Raw genomic sequence first — 21,619 nt, forward strand, 5'->3', positions numbered from 1 at the left:
CACGAGCGATTTGATACTGACTGAGCTGCACAAGACCGAGGCCGACCTGTTGTACCGGGAAAAGTTTTGCGGGTCTCGGAAAGCGTCGAGACACAAAGGGGGTAACCTTTTTGTTGACCAGACGAGATGAGGTGCAAACAACAATCTGGCGGATGAAAACAGCTTAATTTTTAATGCGTCTGCGGGTGCACACCGGTTCTCGGACAGGAGCGTAAACAAAAGGCGGCTCAATTTGGGACCTGTGCAACAAAACATCACACCGCTTCCATAGCGCGACTTGATTTCATACTTTTATATGGGGGGGGGGGGGTCGAAAGGCTTCGGATTACATCTGCGACCATTTCACCCCTGAAAACTCTTGATTCGTGACAACCCCCGCCCCCTCCAAAAAAAGCTCCAACATGTTCTACCATGCAGTTGAGATCATCAGAGCTTTTGGCATCCTCGTAAGTGTGATAAATGTGCAGCCAAAATGGCTTCTCGGATGTCAATACATTGAAAGCTATCAAATCAATTAGTAATTTCTGACTCGCGGGGGGGGGGGGGGGGGGGGGGGCAAATATCGCTTCGTTAGAAAATATTCCATTACCGTGTTTGCCATGAAGATGGATAACACTGTGCCGCGTGTGCGTGACCTGGCTGACACTGTCATTAAATAGCCCCTTGGTCCCCTCTCCTGAATATGTTTATTCCGCACCGGGCAGGTGAGGAAGTGGCAAACAGATGGGCATCCATGAATTATGGAAATGACGGGCTTTGATTAACCGAGTGCGCATTTTTTATTTATTTATTTTACGCAGGATAAAAGTAACTCGGGGAGCTGCCAAGTTGCGAGCCGCGCCGTCGCTCAACCCGCACGCGGAATGGACGACAGAAACTGGTGAGGGAGGGAGGAAAAAGAGCTTTTCGTCTGGATTCTTGAACTTTTTATGAGCCGGCCACACTAAAAAATGTGAGTGACACGCATGCATTTCGGCAACGGGGGCTCTCCACGCTTCGCTTTTTTGCGCAGAGGTACACCTTTTCTAGTTAAATAGGCTAACTAAAATAGCATGAGCTAACTGGCAACGAGCACCAGACGTTTGACCACTACCAACAAATCAAATTCAATCTTTTGCATCAGCAATCTTTCCAGACGAGCGGCGATCGCCGTAGCCGAAGCTAGCAAGACTAACCGCTCTCCCCGCGCAAGTCGCATGAACCCATAAGTTTTTATTTTGAACCTTTTATTTACCCAGGTAAGGCATTCGAGAATAGATTCTCAGTCAAAGAGCTTGACAGGAAGCGGTGCATAAAAGTGAGTGCGGATGGTGGTGTGCGTGGTGAGCAGAGATCGAAGAATCTAGGATCGTAAAATCGTTGTTCAAGTAGCCTTTTTTTTTTTTTTTGTTTGAGCTTGAAGGTGATTATATATTGTCAGTTGAACATTTTTTGAACATAGTGGCCATTTTCATGTGCCTCTCGGCCTGAAAACAACTTGATTGCCATTCAAGTCGCTTCCTTTTGAAGACGACGCAGTGTTTTTGCAACACGATGGCCATTAAGTACGCGGCGCCTCCCAATCACGGTTTTAATTCTTTAATTACTGCCATCAAAATGGACTTGGCTCTCCAAAAGTGTTTCATCAAAGCTCTTTTATAAAGTGTTTGATTTGGTTTGGACGGGCTACCAATTATCTTGGCGTTGGCACCGCAATTTGGCAGCGCTTCCATTTAGCGGATGAACCCCCCCCCGCCCCCTACCAACCCCGCCGCCCAACACACATCCACACCGTGTCTCCGGTCCCCTCATTCTCATAAATGAAGAGAGACAGCCTTATTCGGCGACCAGCACGGCAAAGCAATTAAAAGGGAATTAAGGGTGCACGGGGAGAAATTGGATATGATACCCGAAGCCTATTTTAAATGTCAACGTTATTACAGTGTTGTTGTTTGCCGTCCCTTCGGCCGCCTCGCCCCTTTGCCGGGAGTGACAGCCCATAGTGTGCTGCGCGTAATGAAGCCGTCTCGCCATCCTCCGGGTGATCCTTCTGGGGTGGGGGGCGATGTACCATCTCTCATTAGGATCCCGGTGGAGAGGACACCTTGCTCTTCGCCGTTGACACCGCCGCCCCTAATGACGGCGTGGGAAACGGCTAGCGCGCTATACGTTTCTCACTTTTCCGAAGCTCATTTCTCACGACGGGCTCGCCCGCGACACGCGCTATTAGGCGTCTTGATTGCGCCGGTGTAATACAAACACGGCGGGAACGTCCGCTCTGATCCTCCTCGTCGACGCCGGGAAAGAAAATCGGGGCGCGCTCAAGGGTTCTGATCGGCTTTTGGAACGTGGGCGGCGGATTTTTACGCGATGCAGCGCCATCCATCTTTCCGCCACGATATTCATTTTGTTTATGGTTTACTAATTTGTGTCTCCCATCTGGATTAGGCGCCCGGGCCTCCATTTATCCTTATAAATTATAAATGCATGCTTATTACTACAAAATGGTTTAGTGCCGTCTTTTCCCAGCGCTCTGATCGAGGCAGGTGGCCCGCACGCTGTTAGAAAGTGAAACCTCGCCATACGCATTATTAATGTTGCCATATTGTCTGTCTACAATGCGTGTTGACAAACAACTCAGAGGGACATATTCTTTATCCTCCGTGGATAACGGCCAATAATGCAGCTGACGCGGTCACCAAGGTTTGAAAGTCTTCGGAGTATGTCTGTTTTATACTGCCCCCCGGTGGCCAAGACATGCACTAAATATGCCTCGATTGAGAAATATTGCGAATGTTTTTTATCCAGTTAAACTGCGTAAATATTTCCAGCAAAATGAATGTTTTAAAAATTAATCTCATAAATATTTCAACCAAAGGAAAATAGCAACAAAAAAAATTGAGGACACCTCTTAAATATCATAATAGGACAAAAGGCAAGTTTTGTTTAATTAATCCCTTCAATATTTAATACAAAAGGGAAAGCAAAAAGCTTTTTCTCCTAATGAATCCCAGAACAGTCGTATTGCTGTTTTTTTTTTTTTGCTACTCTTAAATTCCACCTCTATTATGTTAATCATTCAAAAATACACCAACGAGCTATTCATTTTTCAAATAGTTTATCTTCCATATTTTTCACTGTTACCCAAAATACTAAAAAGCACCCTTTCAGCAAAAAAAAACAACAAAAAAAACCCAAACCAGAAAACATTAGTGTAATGGACTCCTATTACGACCGGCCTGGAAAGAAGCACTTTGAAAGCTTTTCAACACTATTTTCACAGGTGCTCCAACACAACACTAGCACAATGCTCGCAATGTATATTTTAGGCAAGATGGCCGCTGTCGCCGTGTGAATTTTGACAGCTGATCTGGGATAACCAGAGTTTTGTCAAAATCCAGTTTTATCCCCTGCGCTACTACTTTGCCAAGGAATGGTGTATGTAGCTTTGATTTCAGTGTATTGCAAGTCCCCCCCCCTGCATTGCACACAGACTGGATTTAGATTTCTTCAAAAAAAAAAAATCCTCAGAGGGGGTTTCCTGGCATCTCTTTATAGGCTGCGGACATATTCTCTTGAGCTCAGCCACAGCCTGCTGCTCGTCGGCCAGCGAGCAGCAGGCAGCTCCACTGGATCCATTTGAAGTCCTTGAAGGCGTCTTGGCAGATGTGGATGCCTTTTTCTTTTCTTTTTTTTTTTTTTTTTAATTACAACTATCCTAAAATTGTTGATTTTCACAAGGAAGAACCGCGATTCCTTTATCGCTCTCTGTTGTCAGGCTCAGTCCAACCGTGTGTTTGTGTGTGTGGGTGAATCCTTGTCCTTTGTTCTCAACACAATCTGCTTTGTGTGTCACACTTCATCCCGCCGGATAATGGAAGAAGGTGACGGCGGCATCTGAAGTCGGGAGATGAAAGACGTCATTTGGAAAGAAGACACACGTGCACGCTCACACACACACACATATGCAGGCGCACAATGCAAAACTGATCAGATGACACAACAGACTTCACAGTTGGATGGCCAATGATACGTCCATCCTTGGATATATTAATCACTGCAAACAAACGCCATTTCTAGATGTTCTGAAAGGTATAAAAATGTGTATTCATCCAAAGTAAAGGGCCGATAATCCGCAATACTTCCATTAAAATGCGGCAGAAGGATGCGATGGACGTTTTTGGCTACCGTAAGCATTTTAGGGCTCATGGCTAATGTTAGCATATTGAACCCCGGTTTCATTATCTGGTGCTATCTAAGTATGGGAGGTTGACCAATATGCATTTGTAATTTATATAATCGAATGAATATGGAATTCAAAAGAAAATGTCTGCACTTTTGGGATGTTTTGAAACGGGGAATTCTCACAGGCATCCAAGTATTGCGTTTCCAAAATGGAGGAACACACGTTGGTCTTTGAATAGAAGTGTTTCGCCCTGATACGCTTAATTTGATTCGGTCTGTTTGTATTTATGGCCTGATAAAGAAAAGCTCACCAAAAAAAAAAAAAAAAATCAAACGCCGACCGTACAATTCTTTGTTGGTTTATTCCCTTCCCTACACTGGCGAGTTTTTTCCACCCAATTATGCAAGAAGGTAACCTGGCCGTGCTGATGGACTTCCCGTAATCTCTTCCCTCCCGCATCCCTCGCGTGAACACACCGGGGCCGAGGGTACACACAACCCCGGCGCTCCTCGTCTCCGTGCCCTTGAGCGGTAATTGGTCCAATCCCTCCGCGATCTGACTGGAGGGCAGCGGAATCCGCAGCTCCCAATCAGCCGGCTGTCAGTCACTCCCCAAGCTAAACTAAAGCCGGGGGATGGCTAACAGGCTGAGATTGGGAATTGCACTTGGACAGACATAAATCTGAGAGACAAGTTTGTACTCGGCCAGGTAGTCGGGCTATTACTGGAGTGGATGACAGCCATGTTGCTGGTTCAGGGGGGGGAAGCCCGGCATCCAATTCTGCCTGTCGTGAGAAGACGAGTTTGGGCAATTTTCTTGCAAATATACATAAGTGACACCATCCCCCACCTAAATGGATGTTTAGCTCGGCCCTGTCCAAACAAATAGGACTGACAAATACGCCATTAAAAAAAAAAAATAAATGAAATAAAATGCTGCATAAAAAAAAAACAGCTCTAAAAACTAACTGAATTTGGAAAAAGTCAAATCAAAAATGAAAAACTGAACAAAAATGAAAAATACAAAACAATATAACCCTGGCCGTAATTGATTGGTAATCCTATCAAACGGCGGTTTACCATCTTTTTGTTTTGTTTCCAGGTGCCCACGCCATCACTTGTGATGCAAATCCAAATTTGGTTTTTCCGAGTGCCCAAAGGAAGTGGAAAATGCTCATTATGTTTAATGGGGAAGAATAATTTCCTCGTTAATACCTCCTCCAAGGAGATTGTGTTTTCTTCACCAGTTTGCCTGGGCATCTGGATTTAAAAAAAAAGGTTTTGATGTAAGAATTCTTTTGCCCAGTGTTTTGTGGATAATGCATCTTTTTTAATGACCAAAATCCTGCTGTTGTTGAAGGTGGCTACCTATGAAGGTGTACGATTCCATTCTGATCTGCAGTCGGTTTTGTTGGCCTACCTCGGGCCATGAACGCTTAAATAGTGCACCGGCGGTGTGCCAAATGTCCTTCCTTGCTTGTAAAGTCACTGCTCCAAACGTCAAGGTTACAAACGAATGGCGTTTTTCATTGGAAACTGCGTGCATCTCAATGCACGCGGTTTCATACAACCCTTGGCATCCACACCGTACAAATTCCACTTTAATCGCCGCTCTCAATCTGCACCTGCAGGCCCACGCGTGCCCACGTTGACCTTGCTGGCGGGGCCGCGTACACGCACGCACTAATGCGCGCACGTCTATCGATCGACGGTGAAATAGTTCACGCGCGGCACCGTTAATCACACCGGAAAAGCCGGTGCCTGACAATAATCCCTTCCAACGGTGATTAATTCGGCGAAATAATGATCTGCGCCGACACAATCATTCCTTTCCCTCCCAGAGACGCATTTAAACGGGGAACAGTGGTAGCTAAAGTAGATGAATGGCCTCCTGCGGTGGTAAATAATGGAGCCTTTAGCAGAGGTGAGCTGTGACCTATACTGGACGGTAAATGTTAGCAGCTAAATGCTCGTAGCAGCTACTACGACTCATAGAAATCCGTATACATTTTGTTATAACTAAATATATAATATTGTCAGACAGCCAAAATAATCATGATGTACTTTTATTTGCATATTTTGTTTTTGTTTCCAACAACGTAATTTTCGTCTTGTAGCTGCTTCGTCTTCTTCGAGTACTTCCGTTCTGTGCTCTCCAGCGCCCCCTTTTACCACTTGGGTGATCTTCCACCCATTTTCAGTCAAACGCAGCTAACTCAGTTACACATTACGACCAAAAAAGCAACGATTAAGAAGGCAAGTTTTGTTGTATTGCAACTTTAAACACTTGTATATTTGATATTTCCTCAAAACGAGGCATCTTAATGTAGAACTCGCTTTTGATAGTAAGCTCGCTCGCCAGGCTAATAGCACGTTTGCTAATTGCTATGTGATAAATTTATGCTAGCGCTTTTAACCATGTGCTCTTAATTGAGCTAATACAAATAACTAAAGTTGGATCGTCTTAAATAAAGTCACTAATTGCAAATTACCACTCAAGACACGACATTTTCGTCAAAGTGTGGCTGTGGCTGATGGGGAAATGCTATTAGTTGGACTCGGAATTGGCGATGCTGCTCCAAATTTTACTTAAGCGTGTCTCTATCAATTTTGATTTTAGCCCGTCATACGAATGCTGATATTTTAGTGAACATTTTATATGATGATGGCCCCTGTGATGGGAGCCCATAGAAAGCCATTGGGTTTTATCGTCTTGAAACTGTGAATGTCAAAGTCCATTTTTAATGCAATCCATCCAAGAGCTATGGGGCGGGGGGGGGGGGGGATCATCAGGAGTCACGAGGAGTCCTTCTCTTGGGTGACTTAACCACATTTTGTCCCTCTGAATGCTGCAGCGGAATCATATTCTGCCTGCATGTTGTGCATGATTTTATTCCGCAACTGGAGGAGGTTTCCAGCGTCTCCACCTGGAGCCGAGCAGCCATGCTGAGCAGCGTTCGTATTAATATTCAGATTGATCACATCCTATGATTTATCTCTTCGCTGCTGGGAGCTTGACACCACGCACAAGTGGCCGCCCTGTTGTTTGATGAGCATGATAATTATGTCAGCCATATGCCGCTCTTTGTCAAGCACCTGATCTGAACCCAACATGAGGCGAAAGTAGCGGCGAAAGGCAAAATCGACGTTTGCCGCAGACAAACCATCACTGACGTTCTCTGTGTTCATTATTTGCTGCTATTTGCCCCCCGTTTCCTCCCCTCATCTTTGCCATTCCTTCAGCTTCCCCCGCTTCTGGTTCCCCCACGCTTGCCTGCAACCCCCACCCTGGCTCACTTGATTATGTGGAGCCAGAGTCGGGGAAAGTGTCACTATGGAAACAGGGGCAGAGGCAGCGGAGGGCTCTCGATGGGAGAGAGGGAGCGCAGAAAAAGACGAGATGGGCTGTGGAATCCACCAGCGGTCATCTGGACTGAAAATTTGGGAGGTAACAACTGAATTTTATTCACCACTCAAAGCAGAAGAGAGGCACAGCTGCTGTGAGGTTTATTTTTACCCAAAGCACTTTGCTAAACCTTAAGTGCCTCACTTTTTTTTTTTTTCATCCAAGCACTGTTTCTCAGCCCATTAGACGCCGATTCCAACATCCTAGCCACAATCATATTTCAACGAGAGACGACATTGATTTCAGAAGTGCCCTGGCCACTAAATATCCCTTCTCCTCGTTAGATTTAAGTCAATATAACAAACATAGCCTTATGTCACATACAATTACCAACATGCGATAATTTGTTACATATGCACACTCATGATAATTATGCGTCCCTTATCTGTATTATGGTGGGATTTTGCTATACAATGCAACAAAGCTTCGACAACTAGTTTTCATTTGAAACTGAGTTTGAGGAGCAGGGCGGTGTCGGAGGAAGGAGAGAAAGGGAGGCGGGGGGTGGGGGGGTGTGCGGGTTAGGCAAGGGGAGGAGTGAAATAAAAAAAAAAGGGGAGTTGGGGAGGGGGGTGTTGGGCGAATCGGAGAGAGGCTTGATAGTGAGACGCAAGTTGAGCGAGAAGCAAAGAGGAGGCGAGGGCGAAGGAGCAGCATCTCCTCTTCAGTCTCCAGCCCCGAGCCGACAAGTTCCCGCCTTTACCGCCTCTGAAGTTGCAGCAAAGAGATCCATCCGCTCTGAGGTACGACCCTGCTTCTTCCGTCATTTACGTTTACGGGGCGTTACCGTAGCTCGTCTTTTTATTTTTATTTTTTTCAGCCGCGCGCGCGTCGGGCAAAATAATAGATCTGATTTTCCGAAATAATCATATTTGAAAATTGATAGCATTTCAGAACAATAGCACATTCCCAGCAGAAAACTTTGCGTTGTTGCTCGTACCTTTGAACTTGAGAGTACCGCAGTCATGACTATTTGTTTCTCATTTGCATGTGCGAACATAACTTCGCTGTCAGAATTGCTTGGACCTGTTTTTCCTCGACCCATAAATGCGTGCCTTCTTGGTGAAAATGGGATTATCTGCCAACAGACTTTTCGTGCGGTCTCACTATCTGTCCACCACTCTCTTCATTAGTGCCATTAAAGTCACCCTAATGTGATCAGCCACATCGATCCGCCGAACCTGTTTTGCGGGCAGGCAATCGCCCCCCGACCCTTGCGCCTCCCTCAATCCTGATTTCTTTATTGGATACTGGATGAATGTGCTCTTTATGCGGCGTATACCGCTCTACAGAAAGCTGTGCAACTATCGAGTGGACTAGCGCAGTGCCAGTGTGCATTTTGTGATGTCATCAGACTTGTCAGTGTCGTGAGAACAAAACGTGGCAGTGACTTGGACCGGTTTTTAAATAATAGTTGATGATGGTCGTCTTCGTCCAATCTAACACAACATGTGAATCTTAATCTACCGTTGATTTGCTTGTCTGTGAAATATGAGTACGATCGTACAAGCGCGCGACACATCTGCGTGACTAATGTCGCTAATTTGGCGCGTTAGCCAGCAAACGAGTGTGACGATTGACACGCCGGGAGCGTATGCGCTCGGGCGCCGGCGCCGCAAGGCGGGAAAGGTAGCCTAGCGGACCCACGCGCCCCCCCCCCCCCCACACACACACACACCATGCATGTATTCATCGTCGCCTGTGGGCAGCATCTGCGGGAGAGTGGACCGGGCGACGCGCAAAGAAAGTGGGCGGAGATCAATGCGAGCAGCTGTTCGGCGCACTTCAAACGCCGCTGTGTTGTCGGCGCTGACAGGCCCTCGCGCCAGGGAATCAAAGGCTAATGAGACAGTCATCGCAAAAAAAAAAAAATGCACCCGGCAGACCTATGAATATTGATACGCCCCGGGAGTGGGGATGGGAGTTAGCGAGTCTTTGCGCATCGTGCCTGTGGGGTGGGTGTCGATTGGAAGGACTTAAAAGGGAGCAAACTGTCTGGACTGGCGGCTCACTGATCAGCTCCTTTGCGGCCTCATCGTTACACTTTCGTTTAGACTCTGGAGGTTAACTCATTCACTACCGGCCAATTCTCGACGAAGTCTGAAAAGACGTTTAAAAACGTCTTTGGGAGTGAATGAGTTAATCAGTTTGACTGCAAACAAGAGATTGCGCATTTGATACCCGATTGGCAAAGTTGAGACTGTTTTGACGCTGGACGAGTGTACTTGCAAAGACGGCTTCAATCGGGCAATCGCGAAGAGTCTTGGGGTTGAAACGGTTGGACCGCCAGGACGGTCAGCATCTGCTAAGAAGCGATCGCAGTCCAGTGCCGTCACTCGTTCTCGTGTTCGCCAATCCTCTTCCGCTTTCTGGCAGGTTTAGACGACCTAAGTAGCCACAAGTGGATCCGCGTCGTCGAGTTTCATGTCCCTGCCGATGAGCACGAGGCTAACAGTGACTCAAAAGTAACGTCGACCGTCTCATCTCAGGCTACAAGCGCTCTCGACGGGGGGTGGGGGGGGGGGGACAACAGCAGGCGGTCAGGAAGGGGGAAGACTGATGATGCAGGAAGACGGTCCAACCGTATGTGGGCGCCTCCATTTTGATTCCGTCTCATAAATCAAGCGTCTCTCCCTTGCGGGGCCTATCTTCCATTCGCAGACCTTTTGGCGGCGCCGCGTTCGCCGGCCCGTGACGAGAAGGCGCGTCGTCCCGGCAGCTATCGATCGTGCCGGATGAGTTTGTCAGGGCGGGCGTTTCGCCCGTCTGAGCTCAGTCACCGGAGTGTCCTGCCATGCCCCCCCCCCCCGACCTCCCCAACCCCACTGTGTCTGTCTCCGGGCTGCATGTTCTGTCTTAATGTCAAGTCGGTCCAGCTTGTCAGCTGAAAATAAGATCTTTGGCCTCTGAAATAAATCAAGGCCAGGATGCTTGTCGGCTTTCGATTCGCACTCGGATGCTCACGTGAACCGCCCGTTAGCTTAGCTCAGCATGACGATGAGAAACAGCTAGGGAAAAAAACAACAACACACAACAAACATTCCACCTGCACAGCTGTGCCGTCATAACTTGTTCTTCATTCTTTTGGAGCTCACTTGCAAAAAAGAAATCAATAATAACCCTCCCTTCTTCGTATTTCTCCCCAACAGCGGTGTGCCAGTTTCCTGATCGGCGCCGCCACGAGTCTCGATGATTGTTTGACTCTGGTAAGTCCTGATAACGTGCCGCCGCGTGCTATCGCGGTTTTCAAGGCATTCGCAGGGACCGTTTGTGAGGTCACAAGCCAAGAAATGTGTTAATAAATCTGCAATTTTTAATTTTTTTATTTTCTTTTTCATGCGGATTAACGGTCCAGAAGCACCCGTTAGTCACAGTCCATTACCTGCCCTCTGTAGCTGCCGGTTATGGCGGCGGGGGCTGATATTTAAATCCAATGCAATTCCGTGTAATTTTTTAAAAGCAGCTGTTAAAGTTAAAACCGGCGCAGTAATGGATTTACAATCCTATTCAAATATGAAAGGGCAACTGGCAGGGGGAGGGGGGGGGGAGAGATATCAGACTCCTTTAAAATGAAGTAGTTGAATTATTCACTGGCACCCGGTCCCATTAAAAGCCAATTGCGGGAATGTTTCAGGCGAAACAGGGAGACGGTTGATATGCGGCTGTCATTCCGATTTCAAGGGGGGAATAAATTCCCCCGTTCTCGACAGCTCGAAAATTAAAGGGGCCCTTGAATCTGATATTCCTGTCAGGTGCGTTCGTGACGGGCTCAGGCTCACAAATATCGCTCGCGCACGCCTTCCCCTCCGCCATTTATTTTCCCTGCGTTTTCCGCTGATGAATGACAGTGATCATGAGGAATTTCCAATATATTGCAGAGGGCATCAGACAATAACTGCGCACTTCCTCCTTGAAGAAAGGGCAACCCAAAAAAAAATAATTTTAGCGTCATTGGTGGTGCTCCAAAAAGACCCAAAAAAAAAAAAAAAAGGAGGAAACTCAATCGATTTCCCAGATGTACGGTAGAGGCGCAAAGCAAAACGTATCGACGGCCACGCCGGCGCTAATGTTGCGCCGCCCCGTCGCCAATGCCGGCGCGCGCTCATTGTCCTCGGGCGCTTTCACGGCATTTCTTCATCTTGTTTCCTGAGCCCAGTTTGCCAAACTCAAGCGGCAGCGCATGAAAGCGCTCACCCACTCAACCTCGCGGCCTGCTGAGAGCACTTGAAAGCAATTTTCTTTTAATCAAGTTCACTATAAAGGCCCTTCTGACGCCAGCCTCAGCAACACGACCTTTTTTTTTTATTTTTTATTTTTATCCCAGCCTCTGCACACTATATTGATTTCCAGATGAGCGTTTTATATAAAATACTGTGTACAGACTTAATGAGAATTCTCTTGAGCTTATTGCCCTCGCAGACAGATATGAAAATGAAGGCGCCCTGTATAAAAAAAAAAAAAAGGCCCCCTCTCGTTTTCGGAAATTGGATTTTGCATCACCATCGCTCATTTTTCACTTTTACAGGAAGCCGTATTGCGGCAGTGGTCCCGGTTCTCATCCTTGGGTTTTCATCAGAACCAGCTAAGTACCATTTGTTGTTCAATGCCACGAAACGCGCGCGCCAAATTTCTTCCAAAGTACATTTTGATGTCCAGTCGCCGCCCCAATAACGCCGCAATTTTGCCCCATTAGGTCCAGACGCTGCAACGACGACGTGGAAACCGCCGAGAGGACCCCGCCCCCACCCGAGAGCACACAGGTGGGCCTAACTGCCCTTAGTGGCTCCCTTTTTCGCGCAAAAATCCCGAAAGGAGATGATCGATGGCAGTTTCGATGAGCCATTATAGAGTGCGAGCAGCGTTTGACGTCTCGGTCGTGACAAGACAAACGATCCTTGACGGAATTGATGATGTTTTATAGCAAGCCCCCCCCCCCCCTTCCCACCCCACGCTTCTGTATTCAGCACCTCGTAAATCCCAGCCTTCCGTTCAATACCGGTACAGGTGGGAAAAACATGCATTTCTTATTTATTTCGGCTGTATGTGCACAGTATCCTGAAAGGTCAGACTGGGAGGGAGTTTAAAAAAAAAAAAAAAATCCTGCAACCCACACCCAGGACTTGAGGGGACAGATTTTCTATGAATTTTAAAGTGGTACAAACATCCACGAATCTCCACTTTTTACTTCACCGGTGGACCCCCTCCCGCCACCCCCGCCTGCTGCTGCACGAATCCCCAAGTGGGACAGCCAGAGGGTTAATGCAAAAACCGAGAACATGTCAACAAATTTCTGCCAAGAGAGCTTTAGCAAAAAAAAACCAAAAAGGGACTCCGGCGGTGGCTGCGACTCTCCGGGTGAAAGCAATCCCAAATATTTATTTAAAAAAAGGAAATCAACATAACGCGGCGCTAATATCCATAATACTCCTCGGCAACAAAATGAAAGATCCGGGAGAAAAATATCCCCCTCGCCGCGTAATATTCCGAAGCCAATCTAAGTTGAGGCGGCACAACAGAAAATGTAATCCTCTTCACTTTTCGTCTCTTAATGAAATCCGCCCCAAAGAAACACAAAGCACTTAAGGCAGGCAAATAAAGGGAGCGAATAACCCCCCCCCCCCCAAAATATCTTTTCAATTGAATATCAGAGCGCCCGTGAAGCGATTCTTAGAGAAAGGGAAAAATCTATCCTGCAGTTGCTGAAAGCTTCGTCAAAGTCAATAAAAGTGTCATATTTGTTTGCTCAACGAAAAAAAAGTACATTTCCACCACTTTGCCCTTTTTTCATCTGCCATTTGCAATCTTCCAACCCCCCCCCCCCCCCCGTGGCTCCAACTATTTTCTTCATAGCCGCAGAAACCGATCCGAGTTAATCCCGCCTGACTGAGGTGATTCATGGGTCCAACGTGTTGCCATGCAATTTCGAGAAACACGACCGAAGGGCCACTTACTTCCCCCATTTAAATAATCAGACATTTTTTGGAACCATTTCTTGCTTCCAAATTATTTTTTTTTCGTGTCAACATAAATTGCTCAAAAAATAGCCCAAAACGACTTAGTGGCGTGCTTTTGGGATGGAAGAAGCCTTCTAAACTGTATTCAGAGTACTTTTAGAACAACCAAAGTAAAAATCACGTCTCCTGCTGAGTCAAAATCCAAAGGAAAAAAAAAAAGTTTTGAGATGAGCTTTAAAGATGGGCAGCGAGGTAGGGCTCGCTTGACTTTCAGCGGGAGTTCATTCCAAAGAGAGGGACCAGCATCGGAAAAAAGCTGGATCCCCTCTGAGCCTCCGCTTAGTTCTCGGTATCTCTAATAGTCTTTGCTTCACCGAACTGAGGCACCAAGCACTTGCGGAGGGGCGGACGAGCTCACAGAGGTAAGGTGTAGGCGAGAAAATTCTTTGAAAACAAAAAAATAGAATCTTTAAAAAATAGTGAAGCGATGCCGGAGTAGGAGTTATGCGCTCCCTCACACGAGTACCGGTCAAGAGGCGGGCAGCAGCATTTTGGAGCAACTGGAGACACTTAATGGAGGATCGGCTGACTCCAAAATAAAGTGCTGCACATGACAGAAGAGTTTTTGTTACTCCGGAGCTGCTCAGCCGTCTTTTCTTCTGTTCCATTTCCTGTTTATCTGTGTACGTGTCGCGATTTGTCGGTGAGTCCAGCATGACTCTCGGCATGTACAATTTGAAGGAAATGGCGCATTCCGGAATACCGCGCTTTGACAGGGGCTTAATGATTGCACCCGAGTTGAGTTCAGCTTGCGTCATTGATTGCTGACCCCCCCCCCCCGGCGGGCTGCGTACCGGGGGACACCTTTGTGTCAGCGTTAATGAGATGACTCCGCTCTGTCCCCGGGTCACGTTGATATTTACGGAAGGCGTCGCGGCGGCGATCCGCAACCCCCCCCCCCCTCGGCGATGGTCGCGTGTCTCATTTGCATGGCTTTCAGACTCCCTTTCACCCGCTCGTCGGCCGCTCTCGCCGCCGCGCTCCCGCGTTGATCGACATGCTCCTTTGCACTTCTCTCCAGTTTGTGTCGCGCATGTTAATTAAAGCTTCTAATTAGCTTTCTCCCACTAAAAGGCCGCATTAAATCAGAGATGGAATGGCAAATGATTCCCGACATTAGCATAATTGTGTTTTTGAAGTGTAAAGATTCGGGCATGAGGGAGGTGAGCTCGCTTTTTTTTTTTTGTTGTGTTTTGGGCTCCCAACCCAAGGTTGGTTTTGCCGGGTAGGTTGCAGGGCTCCGGGACCCCACAGGGGCCAAAACGCTAATGAGGCCCGCTCCCCTCTGATGGAAGAGAAGCAGGAAAAACAAACGAGCGACTCGGGTGCCCCTCAGGTGTTCCTGCGCCTGCCGGAGCGGAACTGAATGATGGTGCCACGAGTGACTTTTGCAATCAGGAATAGTCAGAGGGGAGGAGGAAGTTACTGGTGATTACGTGTACCCTTTCTCGATGCGCGCCGGGATTTACTTCCACTAGTCTCAAAAAAAATAAAAAAAAATAAAAAAAAGTACTGCTTTCCAGAATATGAGAAAACTTCTTCCGTTATCGTCGAGGACAAGTGGCACTTGGCCCCTCACTCAGTGAGCGGTCTCCCGTTAGGATTTATTATTATTTTTTGGACTCCCCTCCACCCGCTTGGCTGTCGCCTTCAGCTCCTCATCAAAACCGCTCGCTGGGGCCTCTCCTTATTGTGTTTCCTCTCGCAATACATCAAACTCATCCACTATTGAAATGCCACCAAGTGGCTGCTTTGCGGGTGAAATGTGGCGAATTCCACACTCCACCCGTACAATAAGAACATCAATCATGGGCAGCGATGCCGGGAACGCTTTTCCAGTGACGTCTCATCTTAAAGCGCTGCAGTGGTTGTCAAGGCTCAATATAAATAAAGCCGTATTGCATTGTAATGCGTTCCCTTTAGCGTAGCTCCACCTAGTGGAGGCATAATGCAACCGCGGCCACTATTGTAGCTTTTATGCACCTTATTTATGAAACCGTTTTAAAAGAGGCCATTCGTTGAAGCGCCTTTTAGTGCAGAAAATACGATACTTGGAAAATCACCAGGGCTGTTTAACTCATTCCCTCCTAAAGACGTTTTTCAACGTCTTTTCAGACTACTGAATGAGTTAAGGCAGTTAACCGAGGTTAATCGTGCGCTACTTTTGCTTCGGGGTGTGACCGTACACTCACTCGCCTCGTCCGCGGTGTCATGTCTCTGGAATTACGAGCGATCGTCGTCGCCCGTTAGTCAAAACGTGACCGAAACTGTCATCGTCCGGCAAACCGGCGCCTGCAGTTAAAGATGCGATGCGCTTTTCACCAGCTCTCCAATGGGCAAACTATTGCTCTCTACGGGTGAATTATTCAGGGAGGGGGGTGGAACTTGTCTTCCCAAAGGCTCCGTAGGGGAACGGTGACACTTTGGGGTACGGATGATAACTGAGAGTGTTGTCATATAAGTTATTATGGCGGCAGACAGATATACCATAATGCCGAAGATTCCCGCGCCGGCCCTGAATGTGCTCCAGGCATGAAAATCCATTAAGAGGCAGTAGAGGAAGGAAAGGGGGGGTGGGTGGGTGGGGTGATGTAAAGAGGAAAACTGAAATTATCACCCAGTCCGCACGAGGACTCTTTTAATTTGATAAATCCCCATTCCATTTCAGTGAAATCATTTCACTGTTTATAGAGGATCGCTGGGCGCATGAGCACACGCCGCCGTCATATTCCGCAGGCCACAGATGGAATTATATGAAATGATTTTATTCGTGGCACGCAAAAAAATTGCTTTTTCAGGCGTTTAACTGGGTGAGTAACCGAGCTGGTGAACACAAAGAAAATGGGGGGCGGGGGGGGGGGGGGGCACAAGGCAGAAGTGGACAACAGAGCCAGAAGAGTCGAAGAGATATTGAGACTGCAGGCGGCAAACGACTCTGTTTGGATGTCAAACATTCATTATGTCTGTTTGACGGGCGCTCGTAGGCAGCGGGGAGAAGATGAAGAGCCCAGGCTATCACCAAGGGTTTTATTTAGACCAAAAAAAAAAAAAAAAAGGCTTTCACCCAGTGCGACCTACATGAGATTTGTTGTTTGGCAAAGTTTAGCTCGCCGGTCCGACTGAGAGAAATGTTGCACTGCGCTCGGAGTGGGCGTCGATGCGGTTCCCTCGGCATCCGGTTTTCATATTCACGTCCTGATCTTTGGCTAGCAGGCGGTCGGTCGGCTGCTTCAATTGCCCTTTTGGAAATGCGCTGCTCATGATACCGAAGCAGTTTTGGAACTATGACGGGGATCGTTTGCAAGACGGGCCATCGAACACAAATCTCAAGCGTTGTAAATAGCTTGAGCGTGAATCCATTAACTCTACTGGACACTTAAATGACTGCAGTCTTATTCGTCTTCTTGATTCCCTGTGGCGCTGTATTGCCTCGAGATTTAAAGTCAGCATTTTTTTTGGGGGGGGGGGTTCAACCGTGAAAATAGCTTCCATACATTTGAGTAGGCCTCTTTTGGTAGAAATCAATTTGCGGTAATGCTTGATTGCAAAAAGAAGCCTGTCAGCTATGAAGGTAAGTTAGCATGCTAATCAATTTCCTTTGGGGATGCTGTTAGTCAGCATCCCCAATTATTATTTTTCTTATTGCATCATTCGATAAAGTTGTATCCAATTCAATCCAATGGATATTTTGGAGCGATGCCGGCACGAGCTTTTTCGCAACGTTATGCGATCGCAGGATAACGATACGCTAACTTGCTAACTCGAGCAAAGTAACGTTTTCACATTTTTCGGGAAAAGTAGTGCTTCTGGAAAAGCGGCAGTGATCGTTCCATCACTCCTGCGGGTATGAGATTTATGCAAGTGCGCCTCAGACGCGCGGTGTATTTTTAGAGGAGAGGTGCTGATGGGCTCTCGGCGAAGAAAATGACAGCGTATGATTGCCGCCTTTACCCGCTCGTTTATTTTTTTCGCGCTAACTGTAAAGGTAATAAAAGGTCCCGCGCAATCAGCTGACATCCCGTAATTACAGTGACGCGTTTGGATCGCTTCGCACCTTCCTCGCCCGTCGCTTTAAATGTTATTGCGCCTCGAACGTCTCAGGCAATGGGCACTTGTAAGCTGTTTAATTTAACAAATCTCCGCAAACGGCGTCAACAGATCGGTCGGCCGCGTGCGCTCCAAGCGAGACGGTAACAAGATGACGGCAGCAGAAACAAACCGATGTTTTCATCCTTAAGTATCCGGCGGTCTCGTTAAAGACCGGGGTGGGGGGGTGGAGGGGCGGGGGTATCACGAGCCCCTTAATGTCACAAAAGCAAATACGACAGGTACGCAACAGACGCGCACGCAACCCGAGCAGCCGTGATTGAGTGTAAGTGTCTGCGTTGGCGGTCAAGGTCAGCTGATAATGGGAGAGATTGAGGACAGTGTGAAGCAGCGGCGGTGGGGGCGGGCGGGGGGCGGGGGTGTTGCCAGCCGTCTCAGGTAATGAGATTTACGACCCTGAGCTCTCACCGCAGCCCCCCCCAAACCCCCATCCACCGGCTAACATGATTTATAGATCTAATAGACGTCACAGCTCCCGCCGAAGATAGAGGCTTCACATTATCACGGCGGCAAAGTCATCTGTTCAAACGGGGTAAAAATATACGACAACTTGAGCAAGCTGTCGGTGTGTATGCGCCGCCGCGGTCTTGAGGGCGTGTTAGGGTTGTTGTCAATCAGCATCGTTTGTATTCATCGGGTGGGGGGGGAGCTCTCACGATGAAACTGGTCGCGAATTTAGGGAGCTCGATTGGTTTAAAACAGGGGTGGGCAAATTTTTGGGCTCGGGGGCCGCATTGACTTTTAAAATTTGACAGAAGGGCCAGGTCAGCACGAGCTATGGTACATTAAAAAAAAAAAATCATTTGTTGACAGTCCATATCAAACATCAACAGAACAAAAGCATGAAAGTACTGTATTAATATACTTTTTTAAATGACAACAGTGTTGTTGATGCCCTCTTTTAGCCTGTGCATTGCTGCAGATGGGTTGTGATCAGACCAGTATAAGTAGAGCGATATAGAGGTCCTAGGTGGTCGAAAAGATCCCCCCCCCCCCCGTGTTCTGCAACTACAAATCAATGCGCCACCTGGCGGTGAAATGCCTGTCAATACAAGTCCAATTGAAATGAATGCAATCATTCACATCGAACCTTAATTGTGGACCAACCTTCGGCGGGCCGGATTAAAAAGACCAAGGGGCCGGATTCGGCCCGCGGGCCGTAGTTTGCCCACTACTACATCGGAATTGCGAGATGGAGGAAAGTCCCTCGGAGGAACTCTCTTTGTTTGACACAGTTTGAACTTTGTTTGAAACAGATGCACCCCCTCGGGGGGGGGGGTGTCGAAGTAATTAACTCATTCAGAACCAGCCAATTCTAGACAAAGTCTGAAAAGACGTTTAAAAACGTCTTTGGGAGTGAATGAGTTAAAAACAGGAGAAAGTTTAAAAAAAATCTAAAACGCGATGAGCTGCCACACAAGAAGAATGAGATGACCCCCGCCACGCCGCCCTCCGCGACACAAAAGCGCGCCAAATAAAACGGCATTCAATCGAAGCAAACCAGAAGCCAGACGTGGCGCAGCCGCCAAAAAAGACGGAAGCCATCGAAACTGACGGCAAAACAACACAAGCCAATGCTTGCTTGTCTGTTCAGCTCTGTTTGCTTACGCTTGTGCGGAAAAAAAGCCAACAACAATATGGTGACGGCCAGATTGCCTCCCAATAGAATCAGTGTTAATATTTGCACTCGGCCTTCTGTACGTGTTGAAAAATATGCTCGATTGGATTTTGAGCACACGCTTACACACATAAACGCCTTCAATCCCCCTCAGTTGTTTGCTCTTACGCAGCCTCCCAATCGCTGCTTATTTTGAGAATTAAACCAATAAGCCCCCACCCCCACCGCCGCCGCCACCCCCTCCGCTAAGCTACAGCCGAGCGGTTATTGATGTGCAGCCTTCTTATTGTCTGGAGTTTGTTCTGCTCATATTCACTGCGTCTGCCTTTGGGCCAGCGTACAGTCGCATTCAACAATGCGACAGTGAAAGGGGGGGGGGGGTCGGTCGGGGGGGGGGGGGGCTCAGAGCCACCCAAGCAGCTGTGGGATTCCAGGCGAGAGCATGCTGTGGAAATCACAATTAATGCTCCCGATATGCGTTTAGCCTCTGAGTGTTTTTGTGAATTCTTAAGCTCTTTTGGAAACGGCGCGATTCAGTTTTAATTTTGAGAGAATACAAAAAAATTTGCCTCAGGGGCGGGGGGGTTGCTGATTCCTTTTTGGCTTCAAAATATGCGACACAAAAGACGTTTACAATAATATATGGTTGTGTAATATAAAGGCCTGACTGTGAGTGTTTTTAGTACATTTCTACCCAAGTCGATCCTAAATATAAAAATGGCGAACGCACTTAAATTACTGATTTCAAAATGATTCCACAAGTCGGAAGAAAATTCACGTGCCGCGTGGAACAGTGGCCCGAGCGGCGTATGTAGCAGCCCCAGCCCACCAGGGATGGACAGATTACTAGTCCGGGTCCGCCGAGAGGCAAAAGATACTGTTGAAGAAACAGACAGGCCAAGTTTGGTAAACGGTTAGACGGTCAGCGAAGGTGACGAACTGGCGACGAGAGCGAACGCGACGTGAGGTCGAAAGCATGAGGTCATCGGGGATAACGAAGCGCGGATGAGGAAACCAAAATCAGGACCGAGTGATGAGGACGAGCGGCGGGACAGCCCATTTCAGTGATGAGTCAAATGGAGGATGTCGCACTCCTGCAAAGTTTGTCATTCCGTCGCCGACACCTGAAGCCGCTCGCGCTTCCTCCCAAGGATTCGGCAATCACGTTTTATCGCCCCCACCCCCTTCTCGCATTTTATCTCATCTCGCACATTGTCTCCTCGTGGGTGTCGCCCCGCCGGCGAGTTTGTCACTTTGATGGCGGCTGGGAGGAGAAGGCGGCGTCGCGGGGCCAAACCGCGAGGCGCACTTTGTCTCGGCAGGGGAGAGATAGCGAAAAGTACGAAGGGTGACAGTCGTCCTCGTGCCCCCCTGGAAGTTAGATTTGAGCGAATTGATAGCCAGCCACTAAATGGTGCCTGATTTCCTGGTTGGGCAAGAGCTGCCAAAGATTTCGAGTCGATGCAAACCCGGCGAATGCATTCGAGAGGCACTCCCTCGTTTCATTTGAGCACTAAAACATCCCCAGTTTTGTTCCAAAACGGGGGAGGGCGAGCGTTGCCGGGGGGGGGGGGGCTTAAAATGGCTGCGGAAAGTCAACACGCTGGATCCCAACCAAGCCCGGCAGACGGCGGACGAGCGCGCGGTTGGATGGCCGCGTTTGGACGGCGGCGGCGGCTCGTTAGGGCGGAAACGGATTAGCGAGCGGCACAATGGGAGTCTTTGGCGTGTCCGCGGCGTTGTGTTCGAGCCCTGCCTGCGTCGCCCCGGCTGCTCGACTCATTTATGCCCAGCGGTGCGCGCGGCAGCCGGCACTCTCGCACTCGGTCTTTTCTAATTGCCGCGGCTTTCTCTCCCCGCGCCGTCCGCATCCATCAAAGAACCGAATTAACCTGCAGCGCCGCGCTGTTGTTGTGTTTTGTCACGCGCTGCCGGTCGTGGAATTATTTCTGCGGCGATTGTTGCCTTGAGAGCGAGAGAGACACTTTTTGAGATGTTTTGCTCTTTATTTGTATTTTTTATTTTATTTTTTTACAGTAAGCAGGTTCCGCAGCCCCTGCGGGATCCCGACTTGACATTCAAAAGTCAGCGAAATCGTGCCAGCAAAGTTTTATCTCAAGGTCGCAAAAGCCAACAGCTTCCCGTTCAAACGTTCGGTTTGGCCTCGTCGCCGCTCGACGAACGGTATCCGAATTGCACGCTTGCCGAGTTTATTTGGCCAATTTGTACACCTCGAGAGTTTCCTTTTTCCCCTTTTACAATCGCCAGATTTCACCGTTTACGGATTTGTGCCGTCGTTTTGTATGTGAA

General features: G+C 48.1%; 1 long non-coding RNA gene across 2 annotated transcripts in view; it reads left to right on the forward strand.

The window, feature by feature from the left end:
• Positions 1 to 8,163: 8,163 nt before the first annotated feature.
• Positions 8,164 to 21,619, forward strand: part of LOC147186120 (uncharacterized) — a 30,384-nt gene continuing 16,928 nt past the window's right edge. For both annotated transcript variants that reach the window (XR_015099226.1, XR_015099225.1), the window contains exons 1-4: positions 8,164 to 8,313; positions 10,720 to 10,776; positions 12,096 to 12,151; positions 12,264 to 12,330. This is a non-coding gene — a long non-coding RNA (uncharacterized LOC147186120). The remainder of the gene's footprint in view (positions 8,314 to 10,719; positions 10,777 to 12,095; positions 12,152 to 12,263; positions 12,331 to 21,619) is intronic.

Source organism: Hippocampus guttulatus, chromosome 22, assembly GCF_054856545.1.
Source record: "Hippocampus guttulatus isolate MCC_2025c chromosome 22, RoL_Hgut_1.0, whole genome shotgun sequence".
Lineage (NCBI taxonomy): Eukaryota > Metazoa > Chordata > Actinopteri > Syngnathiformes > Syngnathidae > Hippocampus > Hippocampus guttulatus.